The sequence below is a fragment of the Schistocerca americana genome, chromosome 10, assembly GCF_021461395.2.
Source record: "Schistocerca americana isolate TAMUIC-IGC-003095 chromosome 10, iqSchAmer2.1, whole genome shotgun sequence".
Taxonomy (NCBI): domain Eukaryota; kingdom Metazoa; phylum Arthropoda; class Insecta; order Orthoptera; family Acrididae; genus Schistocerca; species Schistocerca americana.
The window spans coordinates 51,491,363-51,510,289 of NC_060128.1; the positions used below are offsets into that span (position 1 = coordinate 51,491,363).

The following is an 18,927-nucleotide window of genomic DNA, read 5'->3' on the forward strand; positions in this document are numbered from 1 at the left end:
GACTGGGGAGGCGATTTTGAAGGACCTCTCAAAAAATGCTTTCCAGCACTTATTTGAAGACTGGCAGAAACGCTGGGACAAGTGCATCGCACTCATGGGAGACTGAGAGCGACCACCAAAATTATGAGGAGGAGTAAAGGTATGTCGTTCAAATGGTTCAAATGGCTCTGAGCACTATGGGACTCAACTGCTGAGGTCATTAGTCCCCTAGAACTTAGAACTAGTTAAACCTAACTAACCTAAGGACATCACAAACATCCATGCCCGAGGCAGGATTCGAACCTACGACCGTAGCGGTCTTGCGGTTCCAGACTGCAGCGCCTTTAACCGCACGGCCACTTCGGCCGGCAAAGGTATGTCGTCAAAAGAAAATTATGATCATTCATTATTTTATAGCCCTCGTAAGATAATATCATTATCAGCTCTCGATATATTAAAAAAATATATTGATATGTCGATGGGTAAAATATCGGCGTACGGCGTATAAAAATATCGAAAATATACTGGCGGTTTTAGAGCTGTAGACTTAAGTATTGGCTTATTAGGAAAGCGTTTCTGAAGAAGAGAAATTTGTTAACATCGAGTATTTATTTAAGTGTCAGGAAGTCGTTTCTGAAAGTATTTGTATGGAGTGTAGCCATGTATGGAAGTGAAACATGGACGATAAATAGTTTGGTAAAGAAGAGAATAGAAGCTTCCGAAATGTGGTGCTACAGAAGAATGCTGAAGATTAGATGGGTAGATCACATAACTAATGAGGAGGTATTGAATAGGATTGGGGAGAAATTTGTGGCACAACTTGACTAGAAGAAGGGATCGGTTGGTAGGACATGTTCTGAGGCATCAAGGGATCACCAATTTAGTATTGGAGGGCAGCGTGGAGGAAAACATCGTAGAGGGAGACCAAGAGATGAATACACTAAGCAGATTCAGAAGGATGTAGGCTGCAGTAGGTACTGGGAGATGAAGAAGCTTGCACAGGATAGAGTAGCATGGAGAGCTGCAGCAAACCAGTCTCAGGACTGAAGACCACAACAGCAACAACAACATATATTCTGTGCAGCCTGCCTGTAGCTCGTAGAACAAAAACTGAATGGAAAAAGCTGGCAACGTTCATGCTTGGCGATGACCAATAGTAACTGCAAGTAAGTGCCACAATAGAAGGTGGCAGATGGGTCCGTCGTTCGGACTCGCCACATATCGTGTTTTTCCGGAACACTTCATGTCGCCTTCCCTGTTACTTTCATTTCTGCCAACACCAGCGACCTACCAACCATAGTGTCGAAATTGCGTGGCGAAATTAAACGTTGCAGTTTCTGTTGGTAGCGCCGAGAGCCGATTACGACAGCATTTCTGCTCATCATCGCAAAGACGTCGTTTCATTGTTAATCAGTCCCAACAGCTGTTTTTGAAGAACGCCGACGTCAAGAAATAACACACTAGGTACGTTAAAAATTGTTTATTAACGCAACTGGTGTGCTATTTCTTCACATCGGGGATCTTATTATTCCATTCACCCGCCACCCCAACCCACACAGTTCATTCGCAGCTCTTCTTTCTGGCACCTATACTTGCATCACACAGACAGCAAAAGACAAACACTGGACGTGTTGCCGGCCGGAGTGACCGAGCGGTTCTAGGCGCTTCAGTCTCGAACCGCGAGACCGCTACGGTCGCAGGTTCGAATCCTGCCTCGGGCATGGAAGTTTGTGATGTCCTTAGGTTAGTTAGGTTTAGGTCGTTCTAAGTTCTAGGGGACTGATGACCTCAGCAGTTAAGTTCCATAGTGGTCAGGGCCATTTGAGCCAACTACGTATTAATAGTGAAGCATGTGCGAAATATTCGTGCTCGTAAAATCCGTTTGAGCTGAAAAATTAGTTTGGCGTTATTTCATTTTCACGTAAGTAAACTATCAAAATTTTACTGACCCATAAAGTTCTTTACGTATGACTGACGTACTCTTCCGTGGTAGAGGAGAGAAGGAAACCAGCGGAAAAAAACTAATTTGCTCCTGTTTAAAAGACTGACTGAAAAATGGGTTAGCGGTACCTTCCTCAGCACCTTTAAAAAGCTCCCAAAAATTTTGGCACGCGAATATACTCGCGCTTTTTTTATCCTGCGAGAGATGGAGACCGTAGCAGTGGGAAGAGATGGGATGATAATAATTACTGCCATACGGTAGGCAGCGGTTGCGTTATAGAAACGATAAAGGAGACAATGTGAAATTTAAGAGAGGGGACACAGCGGATAGCTGACAGTGACTGAACAGCGCTATGAAACCTAGGTTAACACAGAAGGTTTTATGGCGTGGAGTACCTTTTTCTAACGTTTGTAAGTCAGCTACAGCGTCTTTTCTGGTTAAAGAGCATGTATGACGTGTCAAGTTGTCACAATACTTTTACACTGTGAAGGTCATCGATGATCGTGCGGGTTGTGAATAAATACATTGTAAGACAGGTCAGTGTGTACCACGCACTTCTCTAAGTACACAGTATCATATGAGGAACATTTTCCCGAAGGTTACTCACCACTTTCAGAATGTGGTAGGCTATTGTTAGTTATTAGATAAACAAAGCTATGTACCTGTTTCTCAATATCAGTCTTAGAACTCTAGCAACATTCTTTTAATTTAATATTTATGATATTTTACTTCACAGTAAAGCGCTTTGAAAAATTCTATAACACAGAAAATTGTATTATAGTATATACAAACTCTATAGCAAATTTCGCTTTCTTACCAGCAGTAATTCAGCAGAGACTGTTCCTTGTACACTGAAAAATGAAAGTTTTGTGAAGTGCAGAAGAAAAGATTTTATTAGTATTTACGCCAGAAACGAGGACATTAATGTTGGCCATATTTGTCCTATTAGTCTTCCTTAGGGTTCCTTTTTTGTAGTCTTTTCCTCTGGCGTGCTCTTTTGGCAATATATTTCACTGTAATTTCAGAACTAGCAATACAAAATAGTCAATCATCTTCAGCAGGTTTTCAGGTGAAGCAACTTGCGTCAAATCCTAGTCTCAAAAGGCTCCCCATTCTTCCAGTGTTTCTATCGTTGAACACCAGACGAGCAACATGCGAGAAAATTTTAACAATGGTAGACGACCAAAATGTTGTTCTTTGGGTATCCAGACCCCTCCTCCCGTCCGTGGCGACGACCGGCAGCACGGCCGAAATTTGTTCGGGATGTTATTTACTGAACGGTGCTGATGTTGATTTTTTCGTAGTGATACTTAAGACTTCATAGCTACCCCAGGGAAATGGTAGACGAACGCGTGGCGTTGATGATGATGATGATGATGATGATGATATGACGGCGGCTGCTGTCGAAACGCCAGCTGCTTCCGTGGCCGCCACACCAGAGTGGTGCACGGTCTGGGATCCTCTGGTGCCGTCAGAGGCGCGCCTAATACCCGACTTCCCGGAAGTCGCCGCTGCTCCCTAATTCCACGTCTTTCCCCGGCAGCCACTCAGGAACTCTTTGTCCCTTACACACATCACCCGCTGCTTAGGCGCCTCTGTAACCTGCCTAATGGTCCACTCGTGGTGGCCTGAATTAGGGCAGTTGATAAAATAGCGATACATCGACCTTATTTCCAAAAAATATCGATATGCACTGAAGCGCCAAAGAAACTGGTATAGGCATGTATATTCAAATACAGAAATATGTAAACAGGCAGTCGGCAGCGCCTGTATAAGACAACAAGTTCTTAGATCGGTTACTGCTGGTACAGTGGCAGGTTATCAAGATTTAAGTGACTTTGAACGTGGTGTTATAGTCGGCGCACGAGCTACTCCGAGGTAGCTATGAAGGGATTTTCCAGTATGACCATTTCACGGTTGTACCGTGAACATCAGCGATCCTGTTGAACATCAAATCGCCGACATCGCAGCGGGTGGAAAAAAGATCCTGCAAGAACGGGACCGACGACGGGAGGAGAGAATCGGTAACGTGCCAGAAGTGCAACCCTTCCGCAGAATGCTGCAGATTCCAGTGATCGGCCATCAACAAGTGTCATCGGTACGGGCTTTTGGAGCCGAACGCCCACTCGCCTATCCTTGATGACAGCAGGACACAGAGCTTCACGCCTCGCCTGGGCCCGTCAACACCGACAGTGGACTGTGTGGACTGTTGATGACTGGAAACACGTTACCTGGTCGGAGGAGTCTTGTCTGAAACTATACCGAGCGGATGCACGTGTCAGAGTATGGAGACAACCTCACGAATCCATGTCCCCTGCACGTCTGCAAGGGCCTGTGGTGGAGGCTCTGTAATGGTGTGGGGCGTGTGCAGTTGGAGTGATATGGGACCCCTGGCACGTCTAGATACGACTCTGACAGGTGACACGTACGTAAGCATCCTGTCTGATCACCTGCATCCATTCGTGTCCATTGCGCATTCCGACGGACTTGGCCAGGACATTGCTACGTCTCACAAATCCAGAATTGCTACAGAGTGGCTCGAGGAACACTCTTCTGAGCTTAAACACTTCCGCTGGCTACCAAGCTCCCCAGTCATGAAAATTATTGAGATATCTGGGATGCCTTGCAACGTGCCGTTCAGAAGAGATCTCCACCCCCTCGTACTGTTACAGATTTACAGACAACCCTGCATGATTCATGGTATCAGTTGACTCCATTGCTACTTCAGACATTAATTCAATGCATACCACGTCGTGTTGCGGCACGCGAGAGCCCTACACGATATCAGGAAGGTGGGCCAGTTTCTTTAGCTACTCAGCGTATTTTGTTATCATTTCAGTATCGATGCTGCTAACAGGAATCGGTGAAGTGTCTACACTACTCGCACTTACCCGGCCTCTTTCTGCCGAGCCGTGACAGAAGTATTGTGTGTGTGTGTGTGTGTGTGTGTGTGTGTGTGGGAGAGACGGCGGGACTTCGCCTGTCGGAGCAGCTGCTAGCAGCGCCCCGCTGTTAATTTAATAATCCGGGGCCCCCCAACCTGCCCCGGCCCGCAATTACAGATCGCAGCGCCACTCGCCAATCACGGCGGCCACTGCAATTAAAACAATGGCCGCCGGCTCGGTAGGCGTAGGCGTGGGCGTGTGACGTACGGCCGGATGCGCGCCGCATGCGGCCACAGCGCACACGCGCGTCGCGTCACCGGGGAAGAAAAAAAATAAGAATAAACAAAACGCAGCTCGCTCACTGCTCTACTGTCAAAAATTTAAGCTTCCCACTAATGTTGTGTAACAAAACGAAAAACGAAACGCAGGAGAATGCTGATGCCTCAAGCGACTCCTACTAACCGATGCCTCCCTTCACTCGAGTCGTGTCATAAATTTCTTGTTTCCCCATTCTGACTCACAACCCCCTTATTAGTTACTCAATCTACCTGTCTGATCTCCAGTATTCTTCTGCAGCACCACACTTTCTCTTCTTGTCTGACATGCCTATCGCTCACTCCACACAAACACCTTCAGAAAATACACTCCGGGAAATTGAAATAAGAACACCGTGAATTCATTGTCCCAGGAAGGGGAAACTTTATTGACACATTCCTGGGGTCAGATACATCACATGATCACACTGACAGAACCACAGGCACATAGACACAGGCAACAGAGCATGCACAATGTCGGCACTAGTACAGTGGATATCCACCTTTCGCAGCAATGCAGGCTGCTATTCTCCCATGGAGACGATCGTAGAGATGCTGGATGTAGTCCTGTGGAACGGCTTGCCATGCCATTTCCACCTGGCGCCTCAGTTGGACCAGCGTTCGTGCTGGACGTGCAGACCGCGTGAGACGACGCTTCATCCAGTCCCAAACATGCTCAATGGGGGCAGATCCGGAGATCTTGCTGGCCAGGGTAGTTGACTTACACCTTCTAGAGCACGTTGGGTGGCACGGGATACATGCGGACGTGCATTGTCCTGTTGGAACAGCAAGTTCCCTTGCTGGTCTAGGAATGGTAGAACGATGGGTTCGATGACGGTTTGGATGTACCGTGCACTATTCAGTGTCCCCTCGACGATCACCAGTGGTGTACCGCCAGTGTAGGAGATCGCTCCCCACACCATGATGCCGGGTGTTGGCCCTGTGTGCCTGGGTCGTATGCAGTCCTGATTGTGGCGCTCACCTGCACGGCGCCAAACACGCATACGACCATCATTGGCACAAAGGCAGAAGCGACTCTCATCGCTGAAGACGACACGTCTCCATTCGTCCCTCCATTCACGCCTGTCGCGACACCACTGGAGGCGGGCTGCACGATGTTGGGGCGTGAGCGGAAGACGGCCTAACGGTGTGCGAGACCGTAGCCCAGCTTCATGGAGACGGTTGCGAATGGTCCTCGCCGATACCCCAGGAGCAACAGTGTCCCTAATTTGCTGGGAAGTGGCGGTGCGGTCCCCTACGGCACTGCGTAGGATCCTACGGTCTTGGCGTGCATCCGTGCGTCGCTGCGGTCCGGTCCCAGATCGACGGGCACGTGCACCTTCCGCCGACCACTGGCGACAACATCGATGTACTGTGGAGACCTCACGCCCCACGTGTTGAGCAATTCGGCGGTACGTCCACCCGGCCTCCCGCATGCCCACTATACGCCCTCGCTCAAAGTCCGTCAACTGCACATACGGTTCACGTCCACGCTGTCGCGGCATGCTACCAGTGTTAAAGACTGCGATGGAGCTCCGTATGCCACGGCAAACTGGCTGACACTGACGGCGGCGGTGCACAAATGCTGCGCAGCTAGCGCCATTCGACGGCCAACACCGCGGTTCCTGGTGTGTCCGCTGTGCCGTGCGTGTGATCATTGCTTGTACAGCCCTCTCGCAGTGTTCGGAGCAAGTATGGTGGGTCTGACACACCGGTGTCAATGTGTTCTTTTTTCCATTTCCAGGAGTGTATATATGAAGACAGTAACTGTTCTCGAAAGAACAGAATACTGTTGATGACTGTGCAGCTTTTCCCTGGAATAAATGATGAGTAACTGAAACCCTCAGCTGCCGACAGGCGTTGTTGATATACCTCGATGTGGACAGCTGAAAATGTGTGCCCCGACTGGGACTCGAACCCAGGATCTCCTGCTTACATGGCAGACGCTCTATCCATCTGAGCCACCGAGCACATAGATGAATAGCGCGACTGCAGGGACTTATCCCTTGCACGCTTCCCGTGTCCACATCGAGGTATATCAACAACACCTGTCGGCAGCTGATGGTTTCAGTTAGTCATCATTTATTCCAGGGAAAAGCTGCACGGTCATCAACAGTATTCCGTTCTTTCGAGAACAGTTACTGTCTTCATATATATAGCTAAAGGGCTACCCAGCCATTGACCTTCGTCTGTGCGAATGCGCATAGGTTGGTTGCCCAAACTCTTACGGGAATCGCCAAAGCGTGCGCGAGTAATGAGTGAATCGGCAAATGTCTATAAGGTTCATTACATATGTAGAATTGTGGACAGTTGGGAATGTGAGTCTCACGGGAAGCGTGCAAGGGATAAGTCCCTGCAGTCGCGCTATTCACCTGTGTCCTCGGTGGCTCAGATGGATAGAGCGTCTGCCATGTAAGCAGGAGATCCCGGGTTCGAGTCCCGGTCGGGGCACACATTTTCAGCTGTCCACATCGAGGTATATCAACAACACCTGTCGACAGCTCAGGGTTTCAGTTAGTCATCATTTATACCTTCAGAAAAGTCTTCCTAACACTTTAATTTATATTTGATGATAAAAGATTACTGTGTAATAAAATTCTTCTGGGCTGTTGACCGCATTGTATGTGAGATCTAAAATGTCTCTCATTCAGCAGTCTAGCTCAGCACAAAGTCTTAAGGAAGGTCGATTGCAATAGAGGCCGAAACGCCGAACCATTTGATGTACTGACAATGCGGTCAACAGTCCAGAAGAATTTTATTCACAGTGACAACGGCCGCAGAAGCCTATGCTTACAACATATTCCTCTGTATCCAAAAATGCTTTCCATCTACTGACAGTCTGCTCTTCGCGTGCTATCTACTCCAACAATCAATCAGTTATTTTGCTTCTAATTCCCTCAGCATCCCACGATTTAATTCCACTACATTCCATTTCCCTTCTTTTACTTGACGTTTTATAACTCCTTTTCAATTCGCTGTCCATTCCCTTCAACTACTGTTGCCAGTCCTTTGCCGTCTCTGACAGAATTGCAATATCATAACCGTAAAGTTTTTATATCTTCTCTCTGAATTTTAACTCCCTTACAAATTTCTCCTTTACTTCCTTTATTGTTTGCTAAGTGTGCACACTGAATAATAGGGGCGACTAGAAACCTGTCTCACTCCCTGTTCAACCACTGCTTTCTTTCATTCGCCTTGACTCATATAACTGCAGTCTGGTTTCTGCACAAGTAGTGAATAGCATTTGGCCCCCTGCACGTTACCTCTATACCTTCAAAACTTCAAACAATGCATTTCAGTCGACATTGTCTAAGGCTGTCTCTGAGTCTACAAATGCTATGAACGTGGGCCTGCCTTTCCTTATATTATCTGCTGGAGAACTTAGGATCAGTATTGCCTTGCATGTTCCGACACCTCTCCGGAATCCAAACTGACCTTCCCTGAGGTCGGCATCTACCAGATTTTGACGTCTTCTGCAAATTATTAATGCCAGTATTTTGCAAACAGGACTTGTTAAATTGACAGCTCTTTTATATTCACGCCTCTCAGCTTCTGCCTTGTTTGGAATTGGAATTATTGAAGTGTTCTAAAAGTCTTGGAGTATTTTGCCTGTGTCATTTATCTTGCACACCAGATGGAATAGTTTTGTCGTGCCTGACTCTTACAAAGGCCTCTGTAATTCTAAGGGAAACTCTCTTCTCCAGGGGCCTTGTTGCCACTCAAGTCTTTCAGTGCTTTTTCAGATTCTTCTCGCAGTATCATATGTCCTACATTGCCATCATCATCTCGTAATTGCCGGCCGCAGTGGCCGTGCGGTTCTAGGCGCTACGGTCTGGAGCCGAGCGACCGCTACGGTCGTACGTTCGAATCCTGCCTCGGGCATGGATGTGTGTGACGTCCTTAGGTTAGTTAGGTTTAATTAGGTCTAAGTTCTAGGCGACTGATGACCTCAGAAGTTAAGTCCCATAGTGCTCTGAGCCATTTTTTTTTCTCGTAATTTCTCTCCCATTTCCATAACATTGCCTTGAATTTCATTTCTCTTGTGTAACCTATCTATAGACTATGCTTTTATGGCAGTAATTAAGGTACACACAGTTGAAAGTCACGGTACTAGAAGCAAAACGTCTAGTAAACATGGGCACTAAAATGAATACCGTAAGAGCTATCAACACTTGTTCAGCAGAAGACAATAGTGCTCATACCTCTAAAAGTATGCATTTTAGAGCCCATGTTTTCCAGATAAATTTCTTTGTTTTGGTCCATGCTAACTTTTCTCAAAATATGGAAACCAAAGAGCTTGTTTCAAAGCGTCGAAGATAGCTGTTAAAGAATGCGTTTTACAGCCCATGTTTACTGGAATTATTTGTTTCGAATGACCGTTTCTTACTCTTTACTCTGATGTTGTTCCCAGCTGGGTTCACGTGGCAAAGGTTGCAACGTTTTGTTTTACTTTTGACTTGAGCATACTTGCTCCAAATTCTGACTACTGCTTTTTAGCAGTGTAATTTTACGATTTAGCAACTGTTCATTCTGATGAAGACACCTCTAGTAGGTGTGAAAAGCTAGGTCAATGTACCTAACGTTTATGTGCGACCTGATGGCTGTTCAATCTCGTACTGAAATTAGTATACGGTTGCCATGTTCAAAACTGTACGACACAATTTTGTTTTGATTCGAGTTAGTGGTGGATTATAAAACAGTTCACGTCTCGTTTTTTATGTAAATAAGTTATTACTTACAATTTGCGTTTTTTGTTGGCATCTGCGTTTCCTCTCACATGGTCGCACTACCGCTCTACTTACGAAACATAGGCATGTTTTTTTTTTCTGTTGCGAACTTTCTTCTTTCCACTTTTCATCCAGTTTGCCCTTACTGTGTATATGTTTTGAGGCAGCGCGCGAATTACCCATAATAAATGCATCCAGTATTTGAGCATGAGGGCCCTTAGCAACTTCCATCAAACTTTAAACAAAATTTCAAGCTTTCAGGAACCTACGTCTCGCTTACTTTCTTAACGTCAGATATTTGAAACTTTAAAACAGCTTCAAACGTATGATTACTTCACAGATGCGTTAGACACGAGACTTGAATTCTTTAATAAAGTCCAGGTTTGCTGTTGTTAATATTACATTAAATTTGTGTTGCAGGAATTAAACAATTTGTTATTGCATTCGCACATTTTATAGTTTTATTGTTATTGTTGAGTCGTTGCATAACTTCGTAGCGTTTAATGAACACAACAGACAAGCGCAACAGAGACTTTCGTCGCCAACAATACGGCATATTCTCCTCCACTATTTACAACAGTCTGCCACGTGTGGCGGAACTTTCCGCTGCAGGAATCACGTAATTCTTGAGGTGAAGAACTCATCGAACCGTGTTGGGAGCGCACTTTCATCCGGAAAGGAAGTTCGTTGAAGGTTGTTCGACGGAGAGCGGAAAAGGTGGAAACCTGAGGCCGCAGCTAAATGCGTACTGACTCCTGTACCACCCGCTGATTGTTGTGATTTTGGCCTGAAGCCGTCGGCACACGGACCGTGCATCCGAACGTTGAGCGTTGAGCGTGCCGAGTTTATCACGTCGTAGCGCCTAGAACCGCTGGGCCACACGGGCCGGCGCCTGAGGATAGGAGTGGTCGGCGTGATGACAATTGATGACGACCGAGCAGAGATAAAATGTGGCCACCCGCTGATTTTTGTGATTTTGGCCTTACAGGGTGCGTTACCAGTACACCTGGTTTTCAGACCTTCCCATTGCACTGGAATGTCGCAAGATGTTACAATGGTCGCAGTTCATTACATATGCGGTTCTCCATTACACAGACGTGGATCAGTGTGGATTACTTCTTTTAAACGATCTTTATCGAGCCCGGTTTGTTTTTGTGAACGTGGAGAGTGACTAACGTGAAAACGACCCTCCTTAAGGGGGGTAGGACGTCAAACGGGCCGACTTGAAGCAGGAGAGGCACCACAGGACATTTTAATTTCAACTGTCTATACATTTACAAGTAAATTCACAAAACTTTGTCAGCATGACCAGGAAGGATTGAAGACTCATACTTATCGCAGTGGAAGTTCAAAAAAGTAGTACTTACAGGCGTATGAAACTCTAGAATTTTCCAAATCTATTAAAAACTGTGGTAAAAATTGAGATAATTAAGTATAAAATTTCAGTTTTTTTCTAAACATGAAGTTTAAAATGTAACAGTTTATTCATTTTTTCATAAATTAAATAAAGTCTAGAGTTTCATACACACGTAACTATAGTTTGTACGCTGTGCAAAATTCAACGAAGAATCTCTCTTACTTAGCAAGAAAAGTGTACCTATAGCAACAAATGCAGCCAGTGGTAAGTGAAAAAAATGATGAAATTATGTAAAAAATGCATTTTGTTACGTTTTTGAGCTTCCACTGCTATGAGTATGAATCCTGAATCCTTCCTGATCACGCTTTCAAAGTTTTATGAATTCACTTGTAAAAGTACAGACAGTGGAAATTAAAGTGTCCTGTCGTGCCTCTCCTGCTCCAAGTCGGCCCGTTTGACGTCCTACTCCCCCCTTAAAACCTTAAAACCTTTTTCTTGCCGTGCTCTGTCCAGTGGCGTTATCCCACACACGACTGCAGTGTATCGAGCTGAAACAGAAGAATTTGTCGGAAATATTTCTGACTTGTCCACTTTGCACTCCGTTCTCTAGCGTCTAGAGCTCTAGTCACTATTTCCAGATGACAAATTGACGATGTCTGTAGACTCAAAGAGCAACAGGGTATAACAAACACAAAATGACAATCTATAGTAAACACATGTTGTTGTTGTTGTTGTTGTGGTCTGCAGTCCTGAGACCGGTTTGATGCAGCTCTCCATGCTACTCTACGCTGTGCAAGCTTCTTCGTCTCCCAGTACCTACTGCAACCTACATCCTTCTGAATCTGCTTAGTGTATTCATCTCCTGGTCTCCCTCTACGATTTTTACCCTCCACGCTGCCCTCCAATACTAAATTGATGATCCCTTGATGCCTCAGAACATGTCCTACTAACCGGTCCCTTCTTCTGGTCAAGTTGTGCCACAAACTTCTCTTCTCCCCAATTCTATTCAGTACCTCCTCATTAGTTATGTGATCTACCCATCTAATCTTCAGCATTCTTCTGTAGCACCACATTTCGAAAACTTGTATTCTCTTCTAATCTAAACTATTTATCGTGCATGTTTCACTTCCATACACGGCTACACTCCATACAAATACTGTCAGAAATGACTTCCTGACACTTAAATCTATACTCGATGTTAACAAATTTCTCTTCTTCAGAAAAGCTTTCTTTGCCATTGCCAGTCTACATTTTATATCCTCTCTACTTCGACCATCATCAGTTATTTTGTTGCCCAAATAGCAAAACTCCTTTACTACTTTAAGTGTCTCATTTCCTAATCTAACTCCCTCAGCATCACCCGACTTACTTCGACTACATTCCATTATCCTCGTTTTGGTTTTGTTGATGTTCATCTTATATCCTCCTTTTAAGACACTGTCCATTCCGTTCAACTGCTCTTCCAAGTCCTTTGCTGTCTCTGACAGGATTACAATGTCATCGGCGAACCTCAACGTTTTTATTTCTTCTCCATGGATTTTAATACCTACTCCGAATTTTTCTTTTGTTTCCTTTACTGCTTGCTCAATATACAGATTGAATAACATCGGGGAGAGGCTACAACCCTGTCTCACTCCCTTCCCAACCACTGCTTCCCTTTCGTACCCCTCGACTCTTAGAACTGCCATCTGGTTTCTGTACAAATTGTTAATAGCGTTTCGCTCCCCGTATTTTACCCCTGCCACCTTCAGAATTTGAGAGTATTCCGGTCGACATTGTCAAAAGCTATCTCTAAGTCTACAAATACTAGAAACGTAGGTTTGCCTTTCCTTAAAAACACATAGCAACCGGAATACCAGCACGTAAAACAATAACGCTACGAGCTTTTGGACCAGCCATGTAGTATTAAAACGGTACACGTCTGCGGCTCGTTAAAAGTGAAGTTGGCGGTAAATTATTTTTTTGTGTCGTGGCAGTGGTCTGGGGCAGGTTGACGTCGCCGCCACATGTGATGGTAGGAAGTCACGTCGGTTCGAATGGAGCACTGCTGCTGCTGCTCCATGGTGTCCTTTTTATTTTTCCCCCGCCTTGTTCGACGGCGACGGCGGCGGCGCCTCTGAAAGACGGAATAAATATAGGCGGCCCGGCCGGCGTCAACGCGGCCGTGAAATTGAAAGGCGGATTGCCGGCGCGCTACTCAGCGAGCAGCACACGCAGCCGCCCGCGCCCCGCACATCATACACAGCGGCTGTGGCGTGGCTGGGGCAGCCGCTGTTCACCGCCACTTCCCCCCTGCCCATGTCGAATGCATGCCGTGCAGAATCGCCGCTGTTTTGTTCCCCCTAGGTGGACCACGTGGTCATTCCTACTCTGCCCATCAGAGTGCCTTGCGAGTGACGGTCGCTGGCCCGCCCGTTTGGCCGTGCGGTCTAAAGCCGTCGGCACACGGACCGTGCTGTCGAACGTTAACGTTGAGCGTGCCGAGTTCAGCGTGCTGCTGAACGCTCAGGAACGATGCGACTTGTGCACACGGTACGTGGGCCCCAACGTGGTACACGCGATCGCAGCGCTCTCCAGCGGCAGTTGAGGGATGCTTCTAGTTCGTAAATCACACTGTTTACTAAACTGGCGCGCGTAAAATTCCCACGTTAGCTCTATTAAAACGCACGTTTCCTCCATCGTCCACGAAAAGGAAAGTACCATGTCCAATCAATAAGGACACAGGCTTATAAAAGTTCCATTACAAACAGTGCGCTACAAATTTGCAACACTTCTGCACATAAGATAATCATTATTTCGTAATCCCCACACTTTCCTAAAACCCGACGGTCAGTCTTACTTGAGCAATGTTCCTACCCAGTAGCAGAATCTTTGCAACATGTGAATTACGAAGCTTAAAAGAAAAAAGGAACAAAATATCTTTATATAAGTAGCGCAATCTTTCCTGTAGATTAAGCCAATCGAACAGTCACCCTCCAAAAAAAGGTGAACTTATATTTACATAACATCAAAAATTATAGTATATACTTATATTAAACTAAACTAACAATACAGTATCAGAACCTAATAAAAACGGGAATGTTAGGGGAAAAAAATCGGTAGTGTTACGACGCGAACCACCGCCCCATCAAAATCTTCTTATTCGACAGAGACGCTACTCAATACGCTAAACCAACAAGCTCTTTGCATTTAATCATATTCTTTGCTAAAAACGTTAATCGTAGAGAATTATGTTATCAACTGAAATTTAATTATAACAAAAAGTACCAAGAACAATGCGTTTTAGGTGTATCTTCAGTGTGTCGCTGCCTACAAATAGCCTACTATCATAATACGCAAGTTACAATAATTCTTTGACTTTGAATATGATGTTTCTCATTATTTCATTGGATCGAATCACACAACTAACAACGGCTTTTCCCGTTATTCTCAATTTGCTGGTGGTCAGAAACGGCTTATAGACATATAGGCTTGAAATGAATGCCAATATGGCGCCTCACAACTCTGTACTGAAGGGAGACGGCCTGCGTGTGACGTAGGGGCCGTAGTGCCATATCATTGGTCAACGCTCAGACGCACGCTCAGAATATCTGACATGCCAGATACTGCTCTGCACGGTCGGAAAATGTCACGAACGTGCTATTCCACGCTATGACGTCAGAAAGTCGGCACGCTCAACGCTCAACGTTCGGATGCACGGTCCGTGTGCCGACGGCTTGAACGCACTGCTTTCCCGGCGGGTAGGAGCGCCTGGTCCCCGGCACGAATCCGCCCGGCTGTGGAGGTCCGGTGAACCGGCCAGTCTGTGGATGGGCTTTAGGGGTTTTCCATGTGCCTCGGCGAATGCCGGCTGGTTCCCCTTATTCCGCCTCAGTTACAGTATATCGGCAATTGCTGCGCGCCGGGAAGAGTGGCCGAGCGGTTCTAGGCGCTACAGGTTCGAATCCTGCCTCGGGCATGGATGTGTGTGATGTCGTTAGGTTATATAAGTTTCATTAGTTCTAAGTTCTAGGGGACTGATGACCTCAGAAGTTAAGTCCCATAGTGCTCAGAGCAATTTGAACCATTTTTTTGTCATCTGGTAATAGTGACTAGAGCTGTAGACGCTAGAGAATGGAGTGCAAAGTGGACAAGTCGAAACATTTCCGACAGATTCTTCTGTTTCAGCTGGATACACTGCAGTCAGAAACATTTGCGTCGTGTGTGGGGATAACGCCACTGGGCAGAGCACGGCAAGAAAAAGGTTTTCTCGTTTTAAGGAGGGTCGTTTTCACGTTAGTCACTCTCCACGTTCACAAAAACAAAACGGGCTCGATAAAGATCGTTTAAAAGAAGTAATCCACACTGATCCACGTCTGTGTAATGGAGAACCGCATATGTAATGAACTGCGACCATTGTAACATCTTGCGACATTCCAGTGCAATGGGAAGGTCTGAAAACCAGGTGTGCTGGTACCGCACCCTGTAAGGCCAAAATCACAAAAATCAGCGGGTGGCCACATTTTATCTCTGCTCGGTCGTCATCAATTGTCATCACGCCGACCACTCCTATCCTCAGGCGCCGGCCCGCGTGGCCCAGCGGTTCTAGGCGCTACAGTCTGGAACTGCGCGACCGCTACGGTCGCAGGTTCGAATCCTGCTTCGGGCATGGATGCGTGTGATGTCCTTAGGTTAGTTAGAAGTGGTTCTAAGTTCTGGGGGACTGATGAGCTCAGAAGTTAAGTCCCATAGTGCCCAGAGCCATTTGAACCATTTGCGGCTCTCGTTGTCGCCGTAAACCGAAGGCAGTGAGTGGATCGGTGCGAGCTGAGCAGGCGTGCAGGGTGCCTCGCAGAAGTAGGCGCCAACCGCACAGTCAGATCAGAGAGTTTGAGAGAGGGCGCGTTATTGGCACGAGATGATGTGACGCATGTAGCTGGGAAGCTGCTGCTCGTGTGGGACGAAGTGTTTCAGCATTGCAAATGGTGTGTGCAGAATGGTTCACGGAAGGCGTAGAACACGACGACATGGGTCAGGTCGCAACACCCAGACCATCGCCCCATCCCCCCCCCCCCCCCCCCCCCAGCCGCACCCGCGCACAATGTCGGCATCTCTTCCTTCCGAATGGCACTGCAGGACAGATGGGCGACCTCCACGGCTCTGGCGCTACAGTGCAAGACATCATACACTACAAAACAAACGGCTCAAATGGCTCTGAGCACTATGGGACTTACCATCTGAGGTCATCAGTCCCCTAGAACTTAGAACTACTTAAACCTAACTAACCTAAGGACATTACACACATCCATGCTCGAGGCAGGATTCGAACCTGCGACCGTAGCGGTCGCGCGGTTCCAGACTGTAGCGCCTTGAACCGCTCGTCAACCCCGGCCGGCGTACACTACCAGGGGTGACAGTCCGTCACCGTTTATTACGGCACGGGTCCACTTCCCCGCCTACCTTTAAGGAATGAGCAGAAACACGCTATACGGCAATAGTGAATGGAACGACGTCACTTGGGACAGGAATGGCACGAGACAGTTTTCGGACGAATCGAGGTTCTGTTTGTTTGAAAATGATGGCCGCATTTTCGTTCCCCGCAGACAGGGGCAGTTCCGTCGCAGTGGCTCCATTCGCACACGGTACAACCACAAATCGGACTCGGTGCTTGTCCAGGGGTCAGCGGCCAGGGCGACCGACCTGAATAACATCCTGTGACCCTTTCTGCAGATCGTCAGAGACGTCATTTTTCAGCAGGCCAATGCACTAACACGTGCCTACTTGGTGTCAGCCGTTTTTCCTCGCCAGCCAGATCACCGCAATTGCCGCCAATCGAAGACGTGTGGGATGCGGTGAAACGACGGCTACAGTGCTGTGACGGAACGCCGACCATCACCGAAGAATTTGGAGCCAGGTGAGTGCAGCACGGATGGCTGTAGCACAGGACGCCATTCGCGCAAAAAATGGCAACCAAGACTGTTTTTAACCAATACTATTGATCAGTAGTGTTCTTCCAAAAGAACATCGCCTTCCTTCCACGGCGTCCCATATGACTTCATGCAGCATCTCCGTAACACTTAACGTGTTGTTCGAACCTACCATAGAAATCTGGCACCCTCTGAATCGATGCGATGTCCTCCTTCACTCCGACCTGCTGCGGATCCCAAACTACTGTCTCCTTTACGGATGAACCACACTCTCCTAAAATTCGACCAATAAAACCGAGTCTATGATTCGCCTTCCCCACCACAATCTTTCAAATGCTCGTTCGTATTAGCCGGCCGGGGTGGCCGAGCGGTTCTAGGCGCTACAGTCTGAAACCGCGCGGCCGCTACGGTCGCAGGTTCCAATCCTGCCTCGGGCATGGATGTGTGTGCTGTCCTTAGGTTAGTTAGGTTTAAGTAGTTCTAAGTTCTACGGGACTGATGACCTCAGCAGTTAAGTCCCATAGTGCTTACAGCCATTTGAGCCGCTTCATATTGCTCTGCAACGGTACACTCGCATATTAAATCTGTGTGACTGTGTCAAGCAGAACACTACTAATGCTGCAGCTGAACGTTACGTGTTTGTTTTTCCAAGATTCACAGCCAGCTGCCATCGATCACACCAACTGGAAATTATGTCCCAGTCGCCTCGGACACCTCTCCGCACACCGCTGCGTGACCAGCAAACAACCGCGTGTTGGTCCGCTCCCTGTCCGCTGGCCCGTCCACCTGTATAGAGTTCAGCAGCTGTCCTATCACACTTTCCTGGGGAACGCCTGACATTACCCTCGCCGCCGAGGACAACGTACTGGGTTCTGTTACTTAAGACCATTTCGAGCCACTCACATATCCGGAAACCTATTCCGTGTGGTCGTACCTTCCTTAACAGCCTGCAATGGGGCACCGTGCCAAACAGTTTTCGGAAACCCAAGAATATGGATTTGCCCTTCATCCATAGTTGCCCTTCGTACACAGTTCGCAGTACATCGTGTGACAACGTTGCAAGCTGAGTTTCGCACGAGCGATGCTTTATAAAACCGTGCTGATTCGTGGAAAGTTACTCTATTCGAACTCCAGAAATATTGAAGAATTCTAGAGCAAATGGAAATTAAAGATACTGCCCCGTAATTGAATCGCATAAATGCTTTGTGAATCTCTCTCACATAAGCAAAACGTGGTGCGGAAATTTTAATGAGTTTGCATGCTGTAACGCATTACAGTTGTACCATACCTTCGAGGTAGAGACGGGAAAAACCGACTGGTTAAAAATAATACCGGTATTTCAGTTCGGAACGGCCTGTGTTTTTCAGTATTTGTTTGATCTCGGTTGTAACAAATGTTTTTTTTTATGTTTTGCTAATAACCCAGCAAAGAAAACCCGAAATATCAATTTCCCGTAGCGACAGCGCTAAAATTTCTCGTTTTGAAATAAAACTTTCTTAAAAAAAAGGAGTAATTTTCGCACATAAAATTTGCGTTATTAGGTTTTTATAGAAAATTAGGATACCAATCAGCACTACTTCAATAACAATGCGGACATGGCGTAAGACCTACTGGTACGGTATTCCGGTACAGTGGTGATCCTGCTGCCGTGTAAGGCCTGCTGCCCACACCTGGTCCGTCAGCTGCTCTTCTCGCTGTCCTCTTCTGATACCCGTTGTGCCGTAGAATGGCATGAAGCCTAGTCTCGAAATATTATTACGAAATGCTGTAAAGATTTGTCTGGCTTTTCTGTGAAATAATAGAAGATGAAGCATATT

At 46.7% G+C, this 18,927-nt stretch overlaps 1 protein-coding gene and 2 non-coding genes across 3 annotated transcripts in view; 1 reads left to right on the top strand and 2 right to left on the bottom strand.

Annotated features, from left to right (window-relative positions):
- The window catches only part of LOC124552658 (transcriptional activator cubitus interruptus), a 175,949-nt gene that overhangs the window by 75,124 nt on the left and 81,898 nt on the right, over window positions 1-18,927 (bottom strand). The gene's annotated exons all lie outside the window — the stretch shown is intronic.
- Window positions 7,018-7,092, bottom strand: Trnat-ugu. The gene has a single exon. It is a non-coding gene; the product is annotated as a tRNA-Thr (tRNA).
- Window positions 7,498-7,571, top strand: Trnat-ugu. Its single transcript has one exon. It is a non-coding gene; the product is annotated as a tRNA-Thr (tRNA).